At 41.3% G+C, this 20,927-nt stretch overlaps 1 protein-coding gene across 10 annotated transcripts in view; it reads left to right on the forward strand.

Annotated features, from left to right (window-relative positions):
• Positions 1–17,043, forward strand: part of MAP2K6 (mitogen-activated protein kinase kinase 6) — a 126,265-nt gene extending 109,222 nt beyond the window's left edge. For 7 of the 10 annotated variants that reach the window (XM_057501663.1, XM_057501664.1, XM_057501662.1 and 4 more), the window contains one exon: positions 3,179–3,509. The gene's annotated coding sequence lies outside the window, so the exon portion shown is untranslated. Of the gene's footprint in view, positions 1–3,178; positions 3,510–6,134; positions 6,262–16,851 lie in introns of those variants that run through there. The other 3 variants (XM_057501659.1, XM_057501658.1, XM_057501660.1) reach the window with 3 other exon arrangements.
• Positions 17,044–20,927: the final 3,884 nt, after the last annotated feature.

Here is a 20,927-nt window from a genome sequence, read left to right on the forward strand (position 1 = left end):
GACGTTTTAAAGGAAAATGGACACCAAAGGTTGTCCGGTGAATATACTTTTTCCACAATGCAGGGAACTGAACATCCTTAGAAATACACTACAGGTCTTCACTAGAAGAGCTAGAATTGGTCATTTTATAACATAATACTCAAAGCTAGTTTGAGTTTTCAGAAGCAGTGAATTGTGCAGAAAAAGTAGCTATCTTATTTTATTTTTTTGTCTGATTTCAAGTTTTCTCTCCTAGTGTATGTTTAGTATTTGGGAAGGTAAGAGTTGAGGGCATGGAAGTGTTTCCAAACTACATTCAGGGGTGCACCATGAAGGGAAGGGGAGAAGAGTGTAATGGAGGTCAACCTTGCCCATCTGAAACCCCCATCCTCCCAAATCGTCCCCTCTAACTGGAAGTCTCTGAGGCTATTAAAGGCTTGGGAACTTCCAATGAAATGACAACTGGAATCTGAACAGCCCAAGAATCTGGGAAATTTTGTAGCCCACAATATCTGTAAGTCCCTGGCTTTTGCTGTACTGAGTATGTGAACAGGGCTTAGAGGCGGAAGGGCAAGAAGAGAAGGCCATTTATTGTCATTTTTAAGTGTGAATCATTTGAAAGATGTATGCAAACATGGATGTGACAGCTGTGCCTATAGGTCCTTAAATTGCTTATTTTTCTAAAGTGGTTGAGAATCACCTGAGCTCCGTGACAAGGAGCGGTGTGGCTGGATCTCGGTGGGTAGTGGGATTTCTAAATTTCTTGGCAGGAGCAGTTGTAATTTTCTTGACAGGTAGGAAACAGCAAAGCTCTTTGGACTGTTTTTGGCACAAAGGAGGGACCTATCTGACGGTTTACCTTGTTGAGTTTTATTAAGGTTACAGGCAGAGAATGGTAATGGGAAACTGGTACAACCTTTGGAAGCTGTAAATTGTGATGGTTATCTGTCGTGAACTGAATACAAGAGAATGCTTAGATGTCAACTGAATCATATCAGGTGCCTTCTATGCACACATAACAAGTCTGTGCTGAGTTCTGATAGGGCTGCTTCAGCCACTAAATCAAATTTAACAGCTGGGGGTTTCCAGCAGCCATTTTCAAACTCTGTATGTGTCAAAAGTTGTATTTGGCAGCGATGTCTAGAGTTCCTGGCCAATTTCTGTGTAAAAACCACCTGAGGAGGTTTGATTAAGAAAATTCAGACAATTTGTCTGTCGTAGGACCCCTATGTCTGGTTTATTCTTCAGTCTTAAATTGATTTCCTGAGTGGAGTGATTTTCTGTACAAACCAAAATGATGAAATTGCAGTTTTAATAAAATAACAGGTATTTTTAGAGGAAAAATGCTGTCTTTATGTAATTAACTTCCACAACTGGAACATATTTCCTACTACACAGAATCATCACATTGAGTCATTTAAAGCTGAAAGAGGTATTAGGGATGTAGTTCAAAATCTTAAATACATGAACATTTTTCTATATATTTTGTGAAAATCTTGATGAGATGCTAATATGTTTTCTCTATGGAATTGAACTTTGCAAGAATCTTAGTAAAATAGGTGTTTTCCTCACTTCCTTTGTGCTTTGATTCACCGTTGAAAATGCTTTTTCTGTTTATTAATCTGGTCTTTGTAAGAAAAAAAACTACACACTTTTTTCTTACATTGGATGAATTTTATGATGGCTCCCTTTTTATTTGTATATACGATTGATTGTTTTCCTATGTGGCACCCCCAATTTGTTTTTAATCCATGTTTATCGGAAAGACAGCCGTTGGGCAAGTGGAAACATGCCTGCTCTTTACAATCCCTTGATGCTAGAATGAAGTAATTCCATATGCTAGTTGGGAGGCTTTGCTAGCTCTTCCTGGTACCTGAAATATTCTGAAAGATTGGAGAGGTCCCACACCCCTATCCTTTGAAACCCTTCTCCAGCACTGTGTCTCTGGAGAGTTCGAAGTAGAAGTTTGACTACGGTTTTGTGGATTCCCTCGTGGACTCGCTTTTCCTGCCACGTACAGCACGCTGCTAGCCTTCCCTGGTAGAAATCATCTCTTCTTCATGGATTGTGATATCTTTTCTTTATGAGTGAGGCAGCATGGAGTTCATTAGAGGTTCATAAAGTAGAAACCTCTGAAGGACGTGAGTGGAATGTTTCCATGCCTTCGAGGTGAATGCTACATTTATGCGCTGGCCCTGGGAACATAGCGCTTGTGAGCTGCCGAAGGGAGAAAGGAGCTGGGGGCATATCCTTCACTCTGTGTTTTCGTATATGGGAATGTGTGGGGCAGCTTCCTCAGCATGAAACATGCCTCATCTTGTATGGGGAAAGGTAAATGATGGCTGTCAGTTGATAAGTTCTGTCAAGCACCAGGATTCCATTTAAAAACACCTGTTTTGTGGGGAAGCATGCCTTTTGTTGTCTTTATCCTATTGGCTTTGGTGGCCCCGTGCATTTTCATTTTAGCTTAGCTTTCCTGTTACCCAGCTTGTGTGTATCGTTCCTTTTTTTTTCTCCTTCGAACTACTGCTTATTGCAATTCGCAATGTTACCTCAGAACCCAGAAACCAAGGAGAGAGCTGATGATGCACTGGAGTTGGGGTGGGTACAAGGACTGGTGTTCATGTAGGTTAAGTTTTAATAGATCACAAATATACAGAATTGAAGGATAACGTGGCTTTACAGAAATCATGTTTGTTTTTAACATTTGGAGAAACAACCTGTCCTAGGTCCTTATTCTTGAGAAATTCACCTTTTTATGCAAGTAACATTGGTGAGGCATAGTTCATAGCTTGGATAATTGGCCTCTCTTGGTCAATAAACAAGGAATTATAATAATTGCCAAAGGTGGGGGTAATTTTGCCTTTTATTGGTCATTCTATGGTGACGTCTCCAATCACAGTATCTTGTAAAAGCATAACTTTACAATTTTATAATTCCCCTTCTCTTTTCTGATCTACGAGCGTACATAAAGGAAGAGTAAGGTTCTGATGTGCTACAAAATAGTTCTTGGAACCCATGTTTCTGACCAAGGAGATGGTTGAGCTGTTGAACTAAGTGGTTGTTACACGATTCATATGCCAACTGCTCTGGACCCCCATCCCTCCCACGACCTCAGAAGGAAAATGAAATTGGGAGATTCAGCCAAACTTGGACCCATCTGTTAATGGGGAGCTTACACATTGATTTTCTATCTCAGGATATTCTTCAGTTTCCAACTGCTGCTGAGGGGGAAGGAACACGCTGCAGACACTGGAACTGGTCTCCAGGTGTTTGTGTGTGTGTGTGTGTAAAACTTCACACTGTGTGTGTTGTGTTCAATGTTGTGTCAATCTATGAACTGACCCAAGCAACAATTTGAAAGAGAAGACATAATGGCAAAAGACACCCGCCACCTCCTTCTGTCGGAGTGCTTGCTGTGACTTTCACAGCTAGGACAAATAAGGATTCAGGAGCAAGGTGTCCTTGAAAGAAATGATGTGTTGATCTCGTAAGAAAATGTACAACCAATAAAAGACATTTAAAAAAGTGCAGCTAGTCTGTATATGAATTGTTCATGGAAATCCTTGGTTCCACAAATGCTGCTTTTAGGTGTCAAAGCCCTACAGGAAAAGGCTGTCCTTGAACTGAACTGCTTACTCTCCTTTCCATTCCCCACCTCTCCTACCCTACTTCCACAACATAATGGGACAAAACATAACAAAACAACTGCATTAGAGTCTTAAAGACTCATTAGACAGTTGTTTGAGCTCTAAGGAACATCAGACTTAATATTCTTATAGTCAATATTCCTAGGTTAGAAATGAAGGCCAATATTTCATTATTAAAATCAGATAGCTTGTAGTGGGGATGAGTCCAGAGGGCCTAAATGAAAAGATGAAGACCAAGACTTTTTGTCTCTCCTGTGTACCTGACACTAACCAGTTACGCCACCTAGTCATTCCAGTGTTTCCTGGTGCTACACGTGATGTACGTAGTATGAGAGAATTTGCTTTATGCCATTGGACAGGACCCTGATGGAGATGTTCTGGCAAAGAGAGAAAGTGTTAGTACAAGTAAATACCCTGGGGCTGCAGAATCCTCCGATTCCTCTTATAAACTGAGTGACTAGACCTATTTGACTTTTATCCACCTCAATCCAGTTTAGAGAATTGCTAGACTTTAATGTTAACAGTTGGAGTGGCTCACCGGTTACACCTGGAGGTGCACATTTACTTTGATCTTGATTACTGATGAAGCAGGTTGATGTTGCTGAATGAGGAGTGAATTCCTTTAAAAGCCCTTGTATTTCACTTCAGGTAGACAGCGTTTCAGGATTAGAATCTAAAGTGGAGGGCTAACCCTACCTCTGCATACATCATTCAAATGACTTTCCAACGACAGTGGACTCTATTACACTGATTTTGACATCTTTCTCCTCTTGCACTGCACTAAGATTGCTGTAATCCTTCATCTTAAGTGATAAGCCTTCCTTGGCCTTGGGAATTTTGTTTAAGTTCTATGAGGGGTGAAAGTATGTGGTGGGGGAAAACGTAAACCAACACAAGATTCGCGGGGGATTTTGTGTGGATTCTATTTTTTCCACTGCTCCATCGCCATGCCTTGTTTTTCACAGGAAGGGAATCCTTAGCCATTTCTTATTTTCATATTTTAAAATACCATCAGAGTTTAATGTGTTTTTCTTTCAGTGGGTGTAATGCCTTCTTTCTTTGCATACCTTTCGTGATAACTGACACTAATGTGCCCCGTCAAGATGACTCGCTGTTTACTCAAGATTTTGTAGGAAACTCTGAATTAAAGTGGAAAATGGAGAAAAGCAATTGGGTTAATGACAAAAGGTCTTTGTGGGTTTTTTTCTTGGTGTTTTGGTTATCTGTTGTAACATAGCAAACCCCAAAACTCAGTAGCTTCAAACAGCAGTTTATTACTATTTCTCCCAAACCTGTGTGTTGACTGGGCCTGGCTGGATGGTTCCTATTTGTCATCTCATGCAGCTGCGGCAAGAGTCACGGAGAGCTTCACTTGCATGTCTGGTGCCTGGGCTGTGGCGGCTGGACTGGGATGGATCTGGGGGCCAATAAGGCATCTCTTTGCTCATGTGGCCTCTCTCGGAAGCTGCCTTGGGCTCTTCACAGCCTGGCCATCTCACAGTAGTTGGAATTCCTCCGTCACCATTGGACTTCCCCAGAATTAACAGTCCGGAAGGCCCAGGCAGACGCTGCAGCGACATTACACAGCGTCATTTCCACCATGAATGCTGGGACATGTGTTTCATGGTGGAGGCATCTTTGAAGACTAGCTGCCATGCTTGGTCAGTCCAATGCAGTTAGAATATACTTGTGAACTTCAAAAATGGATCTTCTTCCTTCTTCCTTCTTTCCTAATTGGGTGGTGAAGAGGCCATTGACAGAATGCATTAAAGTTAATGATGATGTTGGTTTTTATTTGCTTGTCATCCACAATTTTGTCAAGGAAAGCCCTTTGGTCAAAGTGATGTCTTGTGGAGGATGATCAATCTCTGCCTGAAAGTCTGAAGCTATAATTGGAATTAAAATGACACAGAAGAGAATTAAACATTGACACTAATGACTCACAAAATTGCTGGTGCTTGCCAACCACCCCAGATGGTCATGGTTCATAAATACTTGCTGAGTAGGTGTTTCGCCCTCAAATGGAAATAGCTTTGTTTGTAATTTTTAAAATGATGCATTATGAAAAATATTTGAAGAATACATGCAGGATAACAAACATTATCCACACTTCTGAGTTAACTGTTCAAGTGTAGTTTAGAATGTATCATTTCATCTTTTTTTATACACACACCCAACACAGATACAAGACCTTAATGGGATTATGCAATTGTTACCTGCCTTGCTTTCCAAACTGTATCACAGACATTTTGTCTTGTCAATTAATGTAGATGTCATTATCATTTCTAATGGCTGCCTAATATTCTAATATGTACACATGTATTTAACTGCTTCCCCTCCTGATGGATATTTTGATTATTTCCTTTTAATTGCTTTGATAAATATTCCTATGTCTTTATGAATTGGTCTGATGGTCTTGCAGAAATTTTACAAAGCTGATGAATCTCAAACTTTTTCCCCAGGGCTGAGCGTCAACAATGGTTCCACTTACTTGTCTCAACGTAGCTCTCTCCTTCCATTATTGTGTGGCTCACGCCCCTCCAGGTTCTGCTTTAAATGAGGAGATCAGACTTGTCTGGCCCAAATTTGGGATTTGCAGTGCTGGGACCTGCCCACCCAATGGTATCCTGATAATCCTAAAGGTATATTTCTTGAGTAAAATGGAGCATAAGGAATGTCTTCAGGAATGTTCAATAGAGGAAAAGATGACTAGGAAGAAGCACTTGAAAGAAAGTACAGAGCATAGGAACAGGGACATGGAATATGCCTGTAAAAAGCAAAAGATTCCTAAAAAGAAAAACTTCTTGCAGCCTTGGGAATAATGATTAAGCAATGCCAATAATGGGCAAGAGCAGAATTCCGGTGGGCCCTCTGCCCATTTTATTTTATTTTTTAATTTTTTTTGAGAGGGCATCTCTCATATTTATTGATCAAATGGTTGTTAACAACAATAAAATTCTGTATACGGGACTCAATGCACAGTCATTAATCAACCCCAAGCCTAATTCTCAACAGTCTCCAATCTTCTGAAGCATAACGAACAAGTTCTTACATGGTGGACAAATTCTTACATAGTGAATAAGTTCTTACGTGGTGAACAGTGCAAGGGCAGTCATCCCAGAGACTTTCGGTTTTGATCACACATCATGAACTATAAACAAGTCAGATATGATTATTCGTTTGCCTCTGCCCATTTTAGACCACAAGTCAATGACTTCAGAGGTAGAGCTTTGCATACAAAACTACTCATCACTCATCCAGTGGGCATTAGCGCTAGAAACCCCTTTCAGATGTGAGGTAGCTATACTAGTTTTGATAAGCTCTGTACTGCACTGGAATTCACCTTCTCTATCCTTGCTCTTCAATGCGGTAGCAGCAGGGCCATCACCTGGGAGCCTGCCAGCAATGAAGAAAAGAACCTGAGTGCAGCATGATCCCCAGGGATTCACATTCACATTAGAATTTGAGAAGCAGTGGTCTAGCCATGTCATCCAATTTTGAAACTTCAAGTGTCAGATCTCAAATGTTGTTGCAATTCTTTTGACATGTACCCTATGTTACCAACAAAAGATGACTCTGAAAGGGATAATCAGATTTATAAAGTAGAACGTCTGTATTGGATAGTTCTATATTGGAATACATGTGCTAATGTGTGTTTAAATATATTGGCACTCTGATGTTTGGTTAAATGCAGTTTCCTTTTTTTTTTTATTGCAGGATTTTTGAAGCAACATGAAAAAAAAATGACCCTTGTGCTTGAACACCTTTATGTCAGTTAGGCAAACAGAACTGCCGTAGGGATGCAGAACATTGCGTAGGCTTTATAATGAAGGAAATCTAGGAGGTGGTAACTATGGAGCTTAGAGAATGACCTGAAAGAATGCTGTTCCTCTGTTTCCAAGTTCAGTGACTTCCTGACTTATCTGGGTCTTAATGCACCTCTCGCTGAGTTTCCTTGCACTGCTAGGCTAGTCAGAAACTTCCTCGGCAAGTGGTGGCTCTCTGTGCTCCAAGGAAGGATGAGAGGCAGACTCAGAACTGAAAGCTGTTTGCCTAACATAGTCGGCCTACTCAGAGCAATCGGTTTTTCTGTGATCTAGAGTGATCCTGCGGACTGGGAGGCAAAAAGTTGTTCCTAGATGAACTTGCTAAACCACTTGACCTTTTTCAACAGCTGCAGAACTGTTTATCAAGAGCATGCCATCTCTCTTGGCTCCTCCAATTTGGCAGCCAGGGAAGTCCAGCCAGTGACATTGTGTGCTTTAGAAAACCTCTGAGCAATTCACAACAACTTCTACTATAAAGTGGCTACATTGGTCTCACTAGTCATGTTGTGATCTCTTTTTGCATGGACTATCCTCTCCTTGAGCTGGTTGGCTTTTGAGACTCATTCACTGCAAGCAAATGAGTCATTGCTCATGATAAATATAAATACTGATTTGCCAGAGCGTCCGATTTCCTAAACTATAGCTACTTTGGAGGAATAGATCAGGTCTGTTTCAAGCCACAAACTTAGGGCAAGTGGCAATATCTGTTTACCAGTAGCAACAACATGAATTCTGCTCATTTATGTAAGCAATTTCTTGAGAAATAAATGGATCAGTTTTAATTTGGGTTATCTGAAAATTATGTTTGTGTGCAAAAATATCCACAATTCATGACGTATTTTGCAGGATAATGAGAGTTAAGCTATGACTTGATGTGGATAAAGTGAAGGTTCCTGTGGCCAGGATTCTCACCTAGCCTTGGTTGGCTAGCTCACTACATATGTGTGGGCAGTACATTGTTATTGACTCTATATAAAGAGCTCCACCCAGTGCTCTGGGCCACACGTTGGCATGGCTGCAAGGCTGCAGGAGAGCAGAGACGAGACTGGAGTGGTGACAGCGCTGAGGAGAGAGACTGAGACGGCTGTGGAGGCAGAGAGGCCCAGAGGCAAAGTCAGGCCTGCTGTGTGCAGACTCGCTCTGAGTTGACAGGATTCTAGTGATTGACCTGCCACTGTGGAAATAAAGTTGGGTATAACTCGTTCATCCCAGGAATGTTCTACTGTCATTTCTCTGGTCACATTGAATCCATAGTGAACTTGTCTGGGGCTGAAACCCACTGGCAAGACACTTGATACTGCTAATAAAATGGGTAAAGAATTATTTTAAAATAGTGAAGATGGTTGCAGTGTAACTGAGCAAGAGACTGAGCTGAGCTGGTATTGAAACAAGGAGGATAGCTCTAGTCTAGAGCCACATAAGCTGTTTAAAATCCTGGCTCCACCCCGTACTAGCTGTGTGACCTTGGACCCATGTCTTAAGCCCTCTATCCTTGAATTTCTCCATCTTCAAATGGAAATGATAATAGGACCTACTTTAGAGGGTATTTGTGAGAATTCAATGAAATAGTGTCTGTAGAGCACTTAATCCAGGGTCTGCCACAATGTTTTTAACTCAGTAAGTTTTTCTTAATATGGTCCTGTGATCTAATCCTTTCCAACAAATATAATTAAACAACAAAAGAAAAAGGAAAGATAAGCAATTTCAAGTATGAAGGTATTTTAGACCATCTAGCTCAATGCATCATAATAATATTGGGCTTTTGTTGGCTGAACATGCAGGAATATACACTGGAGTCAAATGTCAGTGTCACAAATAAAATGTTCATATTTTTCAGTTTGCATATCAGATTAAAAATGTTCATCTCACGTAAGTAGTAAAACCAAGAAAACCAACACTTACTTCTACAAACCCTGCTTTATGAGATTGAAAGAGTGACTTAACCACTTTTGAAATGGTAAATTCAACGTATATTGAAAGAAATCGTCAAGATACTCATTGAGATTGAAATAATAAACATCAGAATAAAAGGGTGACTCAGTACTTGCTGATTTTTTTTTTTAACAAAGATTTAGCCATAGATCCTATAGGTGGCTGGAATATACTTTATTGAAAACATACAAATAATTTTAAATAAAAATTTCTTTTGAGAAAGTATTCCATGTGGACTGAGACCTTAAAAAACACATATACTTTGTTATTTGACTTTATTCTTAGAGAAAGCACCATGCATATGTCAGTGGAAAGCAGGTGGTCTTTGATGCCATCCACACCTGAGCTGGACTCTCAGCCCTCATGACTGCTGGCTTTGGGGACCTAGGAAAAATTTCTTAAACATTCTAAGACTTAGTTTACTACCTGAAAAGGAGAAAAAAGTTAAGAGCAGCGTGGAAGAGTGAAGCAGGAATGGTAAGGTTAGGAAACAAAGAACCTAGCACTGTGCGTGGCCTATCTAGGCAGCCCTCGTGTTGCACGTAGTAATTTCAATTACGGCAGAGCCACGGCCAAGCGCGGGCACCGATCCCACGTGCACGCGCTTCATTAACTCAGTACCATGCCACGTGAGGATGGTCTGCAGCAAGTTTTCAAAATATACCACAGTTCAGTGTGCTTTTGGTATATTAAAAATGTCAAGAAGAAAGTAACATGCTGCTTTAAAAGGAAACATGTGAAGCAACAGTAACACGAATGATGTAGCCTTTTTTTCATTCAGTCCTTGCAAACCGTCCAGCAGGTGCGCCCCGTTGGTGCTCGCACAGCTGGAGAAGAGGCGCGCGGGGGAGGCCGTGGACAGGACCTGACCGGCGGGTGACCTGCGAGCTGGCAGGGCGGTGGGAGGCGCCCCTCCGCTCCCCGGCCCCCGGGATTTGGCTTCACCCGCGCTCCCGCAGGGGGTCTTTCTCCGGCTCTGCCCGCAGAGAGCACCGCGGTGCCGCGACCACCTGACACCCGACGGAACAACGCGCCGGCGTTTGCAAAAACCGCGGCTTCGGAATCTCAACCTGCGGCGGTCCAGACGAGCCCGGGGAGTAAGTGCCTTTGCTTCCTAACCCTGCCCCTCGGCCGGGGGCGGCCTCCCCTCCCCCGTCTCTCCCTGCCCCGAGTGTATAGGGCCGGATTCAGATTCCACGGGAAGCTGAAATTTTGAATCAGCAAGTGGGGACCCGAAAGTTCACAGCTCGACCACGTTTACACAGCTCATGAGAAGGTGTTGGACCCCGACTCCCTACACAAGGCGCCTTGCTACTGTGTTTTTTAAATTGAAGTACAGGTGATATATAATATATTGGTTTCAAGGATACAACATAGTGATTCAGCAGGTACATTATTAAATCCTCAACCCCACTAGTGTGGGTTACAATCTGTCAGTGTAAGAAGTTACAGAATCACTGGCTATAGTCTCCATGCTGCGCTTCCATTCCCATGACCAACTTATTTTATGACTGAGATTTTGGGCCCCTTTATCCCCCTTCTCCTCCCCCATGGTAGCCACCAGTCACTTCTCAGTGTCTCTGAGTCTACTGCTGTCTTGTTCATTTTGTCATTTTGTTCTGTTTTGTTTTGTTTTCAGATTCCACAAATAAGTGAAATCATATGGTATTTGTCTTTCTCTGCCTGGCTTATTTCATTTAGCATAATACCCTCTAGGTCCATCTGTGTTTTCACAAATGGCAGGATTTCTTTCTTTCTTTTTTTTTTTAATGGCTGAGTAATACTCCATTGTGTATACATACCACATCTTCTTTATCCATCCTTCATCTACTGATGGACACTTTGGCTGCCTTCATATCTTGGCTATTGGAAATAATGAGGCAATAAACATAGGGGCTCATGTATCTTTTCAAATCAGAGTTTTTGTTTTCTTCTGGTAAATTCCTAGGAATGGAGTTACTGGGTGTATCTTTTAGACTTGCATTAAAATGAAGGAAATGATTTCCAACTTTCTTGAACCTGAGAATAATTTTTCAGTCTTTCCATTTGCCAAGGAAACACATATTTTAAATGGGCCAATTTGGGGAGCTAGGGAAACCAGGATCTTGGTACCCTGTGTGGTCTAGAGATGAGGAAGGCTTGGTCTAGCAGATCAAACCAGAGAAGGTCCAGGACTGGCCTGGCTGGTCAGACTTCAGGACTCTGCAAAGGAGGGCAAAGAGGGTTGTCGGTTGGACAGATGTTATCTCAGGACTTTAGCAGTGTGGGCGGGCTTTAAGGTGGCTTTGTTAGAGTGGCATCCAGCAGAATAGAGCTTTGGGTCTCTGTCAGGGCTGAGGAAAAGGAATGTTGAAAGAAACTAGGCTGGTGGGCCAATCTAAGAGAGACAGAATAGTAAGTAAACTGAATATGGCCCTATATGTGAGCTCATATAAGGATTGCAGTAAAGTGGAGCCGAGGGTCAGGGAGAGGCAACTCAGTAACTCAGCAGTCGTGATGGCAGGACCACCCGGTCTGGGGGCAGGGCTGCCACCCAGTTTCCTATCGTGAAGGGGTGCAGAAGGATCAGATGCCACACCCACATGGTTCTCTGCTCTTAGAATTGGCAGGCTGGGACTGAACCTTGAGGTGAAAGGGAATTGTGGATCTAACTAAGGGGAAGTAAGAAAATGAGGACTAGGGCTAGCACTCGTAATCGTGGGCCTGAAGCAAAGGCAGAAATTCCTGTTTCCCACCTGGAGGGTCAGGGTGATCCCATACCCAGCACAGGCATAGTGTGGGCCAAGGGGGTTGGGAGCAAGAGATCTCAGGTGGGTTCTGCACTTTCAGGAACCCCTTCAGAAATGTCTAAGATGGGGCAGTCGCCTTACAAGGTGGCTTTACTCTTTAGAACTTGGGATTTGTTAGTAGGCAGCTCTGTCCATTCAGAGGGAATGACAGAAACCAGGCCTGCTAGCTGTGGCAGTGGCTGTAGAGCATGTGAAGTACCTTTATTCCCCAATTCAAAGGAGGAAAAGAAAGAAATTCATTTTTTAAGAGCCACGTCAAAAACAAATTCTACCATCATTCAGAAATGCAATCATGCTTCACCACTAGAAAAATACCCCCTTAGCACCTTTAAACTGTTAGGGCGATTGCTAAGAAATGGCAACATTTTCTAACATCACATTGGAAAATTTGGTACAGGAGAGGGTTGGCGGTGGGGTTCATTCTCCCCAAATACACAGTCCTGTCCTGATGAACATGGGAAGAATCTCCTGTGTCATATACAGGCTGACATTTAGTGAATGAATATCTCTTGTGGTCAGAGTGAGTTATGGAAAATGTAAAGTTAATATCTTTTGCATGTGAATAGAGAGCCCATTCAGAGCTAAATGATACCAAACATTTACTAGGTGTGTGTGGGGCGGCAGACAGGGAGAGGTGGGAAGATGTGGTCAGGAGAAGCTCCACTGAAACTCTCCATTTACCTTCTTGTTAATCTGTAAAAGACTTTTTGGCATTCTCTTATGGAAACTTCAGACACAGATGGAAATATTTTAAGATGTATAATACACATGGGCCTGCAACATGAATTTCCATTTTCCTTACAGGAGTGAACACAGGGAAATTCTGCATTATCCTTTGGATGTTAGCAAAAATTCAAGGGGAAAATTTTATTTTATGCAGTGGCTTCTAGGTAGTTTAGAAATAACTATCAGACTTGCAAACAATGAACAGCACAAAAACATTGCTTTAATTCTCCCCAATATATTTCAAAGGTGAACGGTCAGCTTTATATCAGTAGTTGATAATCTTAACCTTTGGCAACAATTCAGCAAACTCTGCAAATTTTTCTTTCCCCACCCCCTAACAAGATTAGGTCTGTTGAGGCAAGAAATTCTCATAGGAAATTTCTAGCCATCTCAATGTATTCTTCATCAGGGAACTGCATCCATCTCAGATTGTAAAATTATCTTTGGTAAAATGCCCTGATTTCAATAATTTACTGAAGGTGTAGCGTATTCTTAAAAAAAAAAAAAGGAGTTTGTATTGGCTCACCAACAGCATCACTGGCAATACAATTTTTTAAATAAAATCTATATGCAGAATTTTCGTGGATCTATCAGTATGGCAATAAGACTGCCTTAACACCAAAAAATGCTGAACTCAATTCAATATATTATCCAATGACTCACATTCCAGATACTCAGCTTTGTGTATCCCTGCATCACTTCCCGGTACTTGAAATGTACTCTTTTCCTCAGCCTGGGTGGGCTCTTTCCATCAGCATGAGGTACCTGGGTGCTGAATGGACAGCTCTGGATATGGTCAGATGGAGCTGTCAGGGGTGCTTTGGGAGCCACAGGCCGTCTCAAAGGGGCTGTGAACTTCACCAAATTAAGTGCAAAATTGTACCTGTATGAATAGATGCACATTTTCCTGAGAGAAACTTCCCAGCCAAAAATAATATAAAAGGATAAAACCAGAAGTGCTATTTTCATAGAGTGCAGTATTTATTACATATTTAAATAATGTGCCCAGTCTCATATCCAGACCAGATAACTAAATGATTTTAACCCATTAACACCCAAATAGCCAGGTCAACTTCCCCAGAAAGTGAAACAAGGTTTCTTTACGTGCTGTGTACAGGGCTTGTATTAAATATACCTTATATTATTTTTGCTGGTCCAAAGCAATTCATTCCCAAAGTTACGAGTTACTCACTTTTAATATAAGTGAGAGTGGGAGAGAGTAGATTTTTGTCAAAAGAGACATCCACCAAAGAACAAAAAATCATTTCCAAGGTTTGCTGATTGATATTTCATAGTACACAATTGTATTTCTGAAAATATTTATTTTTAATGCATTTGGTGTTTCTGGAAAAAAGCCTGTTAATGTTAGGGTATATTTTGGGGATAGTGTGAACATCAATCGACATGAGAAAGTTTTAGAGGAGAGGTTCATAAATGTTTAAATTAACTGAGTTGATTTGAAACTCGTCAATAAAAAAATCCCCCTTCAAGTTTCCAGGCGCATTTTGACCAATTTACATATTTAGTAGTGTTTTTCTGTTCCATTTTCTCCTTTCTCTGAAGCCTCTCAGCTATGGTTGGGTCCTCCAGCAGATCCACAGCACTGATGAACAAATTATTTTGAAATGACTCACAGCTTCTCTTTTGTGCCTTCTCTCTTCTGCTCTCTCAACTTAAAATACTGAAATTGTTTAACGTGCTCATAGAAGGCAGATAACACAATGATAAGTTTACAGCTCTCTTCCTGTCCTTTTCAATATAAGGTGCTCTGTATGTTGATAATGGTGATATTAAGTATGTTGATAATAATTAGGGTGAATGATTCAGTTCCGGTCCTAAAATCTGGAGAAAAGTGAAATTGACTTTACATTGTGGACATGTCCGTCAAAAGATACCTTTCAAATGTGGGGGAGAACTCAGTCCTCCCAGTATCAATCATAGCTCAATTAAGATTCAGTGTGCTAGTGTGTATACTTTTTTTACTATTGATGTCAGGGGTACAAAGGATGCATCCTTAGTCCTTTGACGGAGGAGTTGTAACTGGAATATTTTAATCACTGTTCTGTATTACTTGAAAGAGAGAAATTTAAGATGACCAGAAGGGGACAGCAAAATACACTGGATGGCCCCGATGTGCTGCAGTCACAGCATACTGTTACCGCCATAGGAAAGGCGAGTGACGTACCCGGGCTTTGAGCCATCCTCAAGCACTGGCATTTCTAGGACAAACGCAGTGAGACTGGGGGCCTCTGTTTCCCAGGATACCTGAATATATGAGACACCAGCTTTCCAAGTATTTCTTAGGACAGGCTGCTGGTGTTTTACCCACAGAGAGGGTAAAACCTGGCAATTGCCCCCTGTTCTTCCCAGTGGAGCAGGTTGTGAATTCTCTCTCCCCTATTAAGATTTCTATATTTGAGGGTAAAGGGTCAGGGCTGTTTAATTTTTTTTTTAATTGGGAAACAGCCTCTCATCCAAGGAAGTGGTACATACCTACGAATCATTTGCTAATTATTAGACACTGTTCAGCAGGGAGCCTTACAAATGCAAGAGAGTTCAGGGTACCAGGAAAGCCTGTTGTCAGAATTCCTGGGTGTGGATTTGTTACTCTTGGGAAGATTCTTAACCTCTAGGTGTGTTAGTTTCTTCACCATAATATGACGATAATACTAGAGGTTGTTTCAAAAATCCAGGGAAAGGATGCATGTTACCCACTTAGCTCAGTGCTTTACATACAGTAAGAATTCAGTTAAGTTAACAGTTATGAAATTATTATAACAGAAGAGTGGCCCATGGTTGTGCTCAATAATTATTTCTTGATAACTAAGTGATTATATATCTCATTTAATTTGCACAGCTCATGTGAGACCTAGGTTTTATTTCCCTCCATTTTTTTAGTAGATGAGAAGTTAGTTGAGGTTTAAAGAAGCTGATCACTTGGCTAACCTCATAAATTAAATCACAGAGCTGGGATTTGAAGTCACAGGTTTATGATGCCAAACCCATGTACTGTCCACCACACTTGGGTAGGTAGACGACCGTCATTTTTTCCTCTGCTCTCAGTAACTCCTACGATCACCAGAAGTCGCCTGACTCTTCTTGGAAATGACTCAGCAGTTTGGCTAGGCCGGCACAGGACAGAATCATATGACTGTTCATATGCACTAATCAGACCAAGAGTGGGGAGGGAGAATCACAGAGGAAGAAATTACTACCCCAAATGTCTGAAACAGACCAGTGGCACCTGGGAAATCAGTTTAAGGCAATGTACCATAAACTCATGATCCCATACATTTGTGCACATCCCACATTAACCAGCACAATCCTTGTCTATAGAAACAAGTGATTACTGAAAGAGTTGGCTCATCTTCAGGAAAAAGAAATATGGATGTCTGAGATCAGAGCATATTTCTGAGGTATTTAGGTCTTTGTAAGAAATAATAAGTAAGTTAATGGAATTTGCTCCACCTGGTCTCTCTCAGTATGGGATAATCTCTACTCACTAAATGAGGCAGGACCTCTCTTTCCATTTTTAACTGGAGGTGCCACCCTCACTTACAGGCTTACAAAAGCATGTCTCTCGCCATGTGCCTTGGAGAAGCACACTGAGTGTATACATTCTAAATTAAAAATGCAAACATAACAAAGGAAAACAAAACAAAAGAAATCTTCTCTGGTTAAAGCTTCATAAATCCACAAATTCTCTGTTATTTCAGACCAGCAGTTTCCTGCAGATGAGAGATGAACAGCACGAAACAACAAACAGAAAGGCCACTAATCTATATACTCTCATCTCCTGAGAACAGTATTATGGAAATGACAAGATACCCTTTAGTACCTATGGATTTTTAAAAATCATTTGACAAAAACTTTGTTGCGCTCCCAAATGAATAAAAGCTGTCCTCAGAGTCTAACTTCTTTTTGTAATAATATAAATGTCTGTTGCAGGAGGTCGTTGAGATACTGAGACCATCCGTTGACCTGTGAGCTGGCCCCGGGCAGTCAGAGGCTCCCCACCCTGTCCTTGGGACTCAAGCAGCACTCGCTGTCCCCACAGTGGGGGCCATTGTCCGAGGACACAGCTATGAGAGAGCAATGTGGTGTTGAGACCATCTGATTCGTGACTGAACCCCATTACGGCTTCTATGCAAACTTTGAAGATTCTGGCGGGTGGATGCAGAGATGCTCTCGCTGTCTTGCAGTGCCCAAAGCAAGCCTGGTGAGTAAGTGCTCTTGCTTCTTAACCCTGCCCCCTGTCTGTCCGGAGTGGCCCTCCTCTTCCTCCATCTCTCCCTGCACGTCGGTGCTGAGGGCCGCTTTCAGATTTCACCACAGGATCCCCCAGGGCCGTCATGGATGCAAACAGGCCCTGGTCAACATCTAGCCTGGGAATGGTGAATTGCAGAGGGTGCCCAGATGGCACTTGGCTGCCGTGACCTCAGTCTCAAAAGGTTTAGGGTTCAATGGAGAATGCCCTCAAAATATCTTCTGAATTTTGATCTGTTGACTTAAAAAATAGCATTTAAAAGTAGTGTTCATTTATATTGTAAGTGTAAATTCATTTGTTTTGTGCTTCTGTGCCTTTAACATTGATCTGTGGTGGTTTGAGGGGAGTTCTCAGTAGAGTATGTTTTTCTTATTGAGGATGGCCTTCAGAAGCATACTGGCTTTCTGCACATTGGTCTCTCTGCGGAACAGGGGGTCTTGGTGACTGTGTCAGAATGTGGTGGGGGTGGATAGGGAGGTGGAATGGGGGTTAAAACCTCTGGGTGTTTTTCTTGTTGTTTTTTGCTTTTCCCTCCCTTCTCTGACTTATTCTAGAGCCTGTCATATACTCTGAAGAATAGTTCTGTAATGTTTCTTTTGGTATCAGATACCCACAAATGAATCCCTTATGAAACATCGTATTATGTTGGGTAGACTTTATATCACTGGTGATCACTTAAGCACATGGGAAAGAAGTCTACAAAATATATACATGTCTGTTCAGATACAGGAAAATGTATAAACTAGGAACAAAGGTTCTTTTCTACCTGTTCTTGATACACTGTAGGAAAACTGCTTCTCTTCCCACATTGGACCTTTAATTTTAAACATGCAAGGATGCACTTTCTAAGTCTTTATAAAGGAGACTTAGGTCAGCATTCAGCCCGGGAACACGATCTTGTGGAATGAATGCATCAGAACGAACATGTGTTTCTTTGATCAGAAGTGAGTCTGCAGAGCTCTTTCCCCAGAACAGCCAGAATTGCTCCGTAGCGTGGCCCACACCAAGAAGGCACCCTCACAGGTGCGGCCACAGTAGAAAAGGAACCAGGAAGATGGACATGGATGTTCTTTCCCTTGTCTTTTCTTTTCCTCTCCTATTCCCTACCCTTCCCTCTCTTCCCTCCTCCGCATCCTCCCCCTTCTTCTTCTTCTTTAAGAAATGACATAATTTAAGACACTGCCACAGATGATTTAAAACATATATTTACCCTCCTATTTTGGAAATGACCTAAAAGGAAAAAATGATGTAAAGGAAGAAAACGACAGTTTAGAATAGTTCGTCCTTCTCTTTGTGAGATGAATTTTTGGGGTAGAAAGACTGGTCTCTAGCAGCAGAGTTCAATGGTAGCTACAGACTTTCTGCTCATTGTCAGGGTGATGTTTTGTGCTTGTTTGGAAAAATGAAAAGATGATTCAAACATGTGTGTGTATGTGTGTGTGTTGTAACAGAATCACCCCCAGGACCCCACAGGAGTGGTAGAGTAAGGAGCTCATCCCAATGGCATAAGGAAGTACAAATATGGAACCTGGGGCATGTGGGGTGACCGCCGGCCAGTCTGGAACTTCCGTTGTTTTCACAACGGTCCATTCGCCACCCTTCATCCTTGCCCAGGCTGGGGACCTCATCTGTGTTATTTTCACGCTCCAACCTGGGGCTGTTTTCCTACCCCAGTGTAGGTGAGAACTGCTTCATCAGGTCGGCAGGAAAACATGCACAACAGGATAATCTGGAAATCTATTCAGGAGAAACCCCTTTTGTCTATGAAGTGACACATATCTTAATAGCCTGACCAGTAAAATAACAAGCAAACAAACAAGAACCAGAAATAAAGAAAAAAATCAATATGTCAATAACCAAACCAAACTGTCCTCTGCCTCTTTGGGTTGCTCTATTTTAGCATAATTTTAAAAAATTAATGATAAAAATAGGAGATTTTCATGTAGAAAATGTAAGTAAACAAGAAGAAAATGAAAATCACATACCATCCTAGTGTTCAGAGACAACATATATTATAAATATGAGTATAGACTTTCAGTATATGTTTAGTGAAAGGGTGTGTCTTTCCTTCATATACACATTCAATATACATAATTAATTATAAATTTACATAATGTATAAAATTTACAAAATGTATAAATTTACAGAAATAGGAATGTTTTTGCTCTTATTCCTCTTTATATCTATCCTTTAATAACTGCAAAGTATATGATGCCATGAATATACTCTTGTTAATGTAACTTTCCATTATTAATGGGTCTGTGAGGTGTTTTTCCATTTTCCTTCTTAATAATTATTTTATAAAAGTTCTAATAACATATCTTTGTGACATTACAAATACCTGCAAGGATACATTCCTAGAAGTAGGATTTCTGTGTTAAAGGTTAAGAACATTTTTAAACAGCATTTAAAAAATCTAACATTTGTGGTTAAGTAACTCCCAACTCTTTTTCAGAAAAGTCTTACCTATATATTCTCTCATCCTCAGTGTATGAGATTTGCCCAGGTTCTCACTGTTCCTCTGTGTAATCATGAAAGTTAAAAAAATATTTACAAGTGAACTTTTTAAGGAGAATGACTAGGGGGTTTTATTCTGGCATTTTGAATATTCAGACTTTATTGCCGAACCAAAACCTTTTTCAGGAATTCACTTGTTACCAAATGACTTAGGGTCGTATTCAAGGCAGAAGCCCTGGGATTGTACACTGATTTATAAGAAAGGTCACGTTTTCTTGTTCAATTCAAAGGAGCGGAAGTTGGCTGGCTTCCAGTTGGGATATCCTGATTGGAAGTCAAGTCCGACAGCTTTGCTCCTTCCTTACCGTCTTGTGGGTGTAAGTTCCTTAAAGAGCGTGATGTGTACACCTGCTGGTTTACACACACACACACACACACACACACACACACAGTGCATTGGACACGTGACCTACTTTAGTCATCCTGTGTGGCTCAAGGGCCCAAGGGGTGGGGAAGAGGAAACAGGCTGAGAAAACTGGAAGTCCTTTCTGGTAAATCCATATCAAATATTACTGTTTGGCCCACGAACAGCTGTTACATGAATTATTCACATTAATAACAATGAGTAATAATTAAAAGAAAGATCACACTGCTTGCCAAAACTACGTTTAGTGCTATACAAGATGCTTAGGTCCAAGTCCTTGTTAGACCTTTAAAAATAACCTTGAAAATAAGGTCCTGCATTTGCAAAGCTCTCTCGAGTTGTGAAGGTGTTTTCATATCGGTGAACTCGAGTATGGGGAGCTATCACATTCGGCGGTACTCCATGTCTTCACCTATCTTAATTTAAATAATGCTCAGTTTCAGACCTGTAGATCCCCTCTGTTTCAGACTTACAATTTATATCCTTAAAAAAAACAACAACAAGGATGGGCTCAAATCTTCTATCTTATTTCTTACTGGGATGCAATAAAATAGCAGATGTGATTAGCTGTTACGGCACATTTAAGTAAATAAAAAAAGACCTAAAAGTCTGACTGTGGCAAAAAAAGATATGCTTTCACTCAATGCCTTGTTGCCTGTAAGTCAACATGAAAAAGTCCTGTGGATCTTGGATTAGAAAAATCCCCAAACATCTTTCATGCATGGCTGGAAGTGTAAGACTTGCTGTCCTGGCTCCAGTCCAGTGCAAAGGGGAATTTCAAGAGCTGGTTCACATATTTGTAATTTTCCAGTTTGAAGCACACACTTCCTATCTGGGCCATTTGTACTCTCCAGGAGCAGCCAGCAAATCGGCTGG

The sequence above is a fragment of the Manis pentadactyla genome, chromosome 4 (assembly GCF_030020395.1).
Source record: "Manis pentadactyla isolate mManPen7 chromosome 4, mManPen7.hap1, whole genome shotgun sequence".
Lineage (NCBI taxonomy): Eukaryota > Metazoa > Chordata > Mammalia > Pholidota > Manidae > Manis > Manis pentadactyla.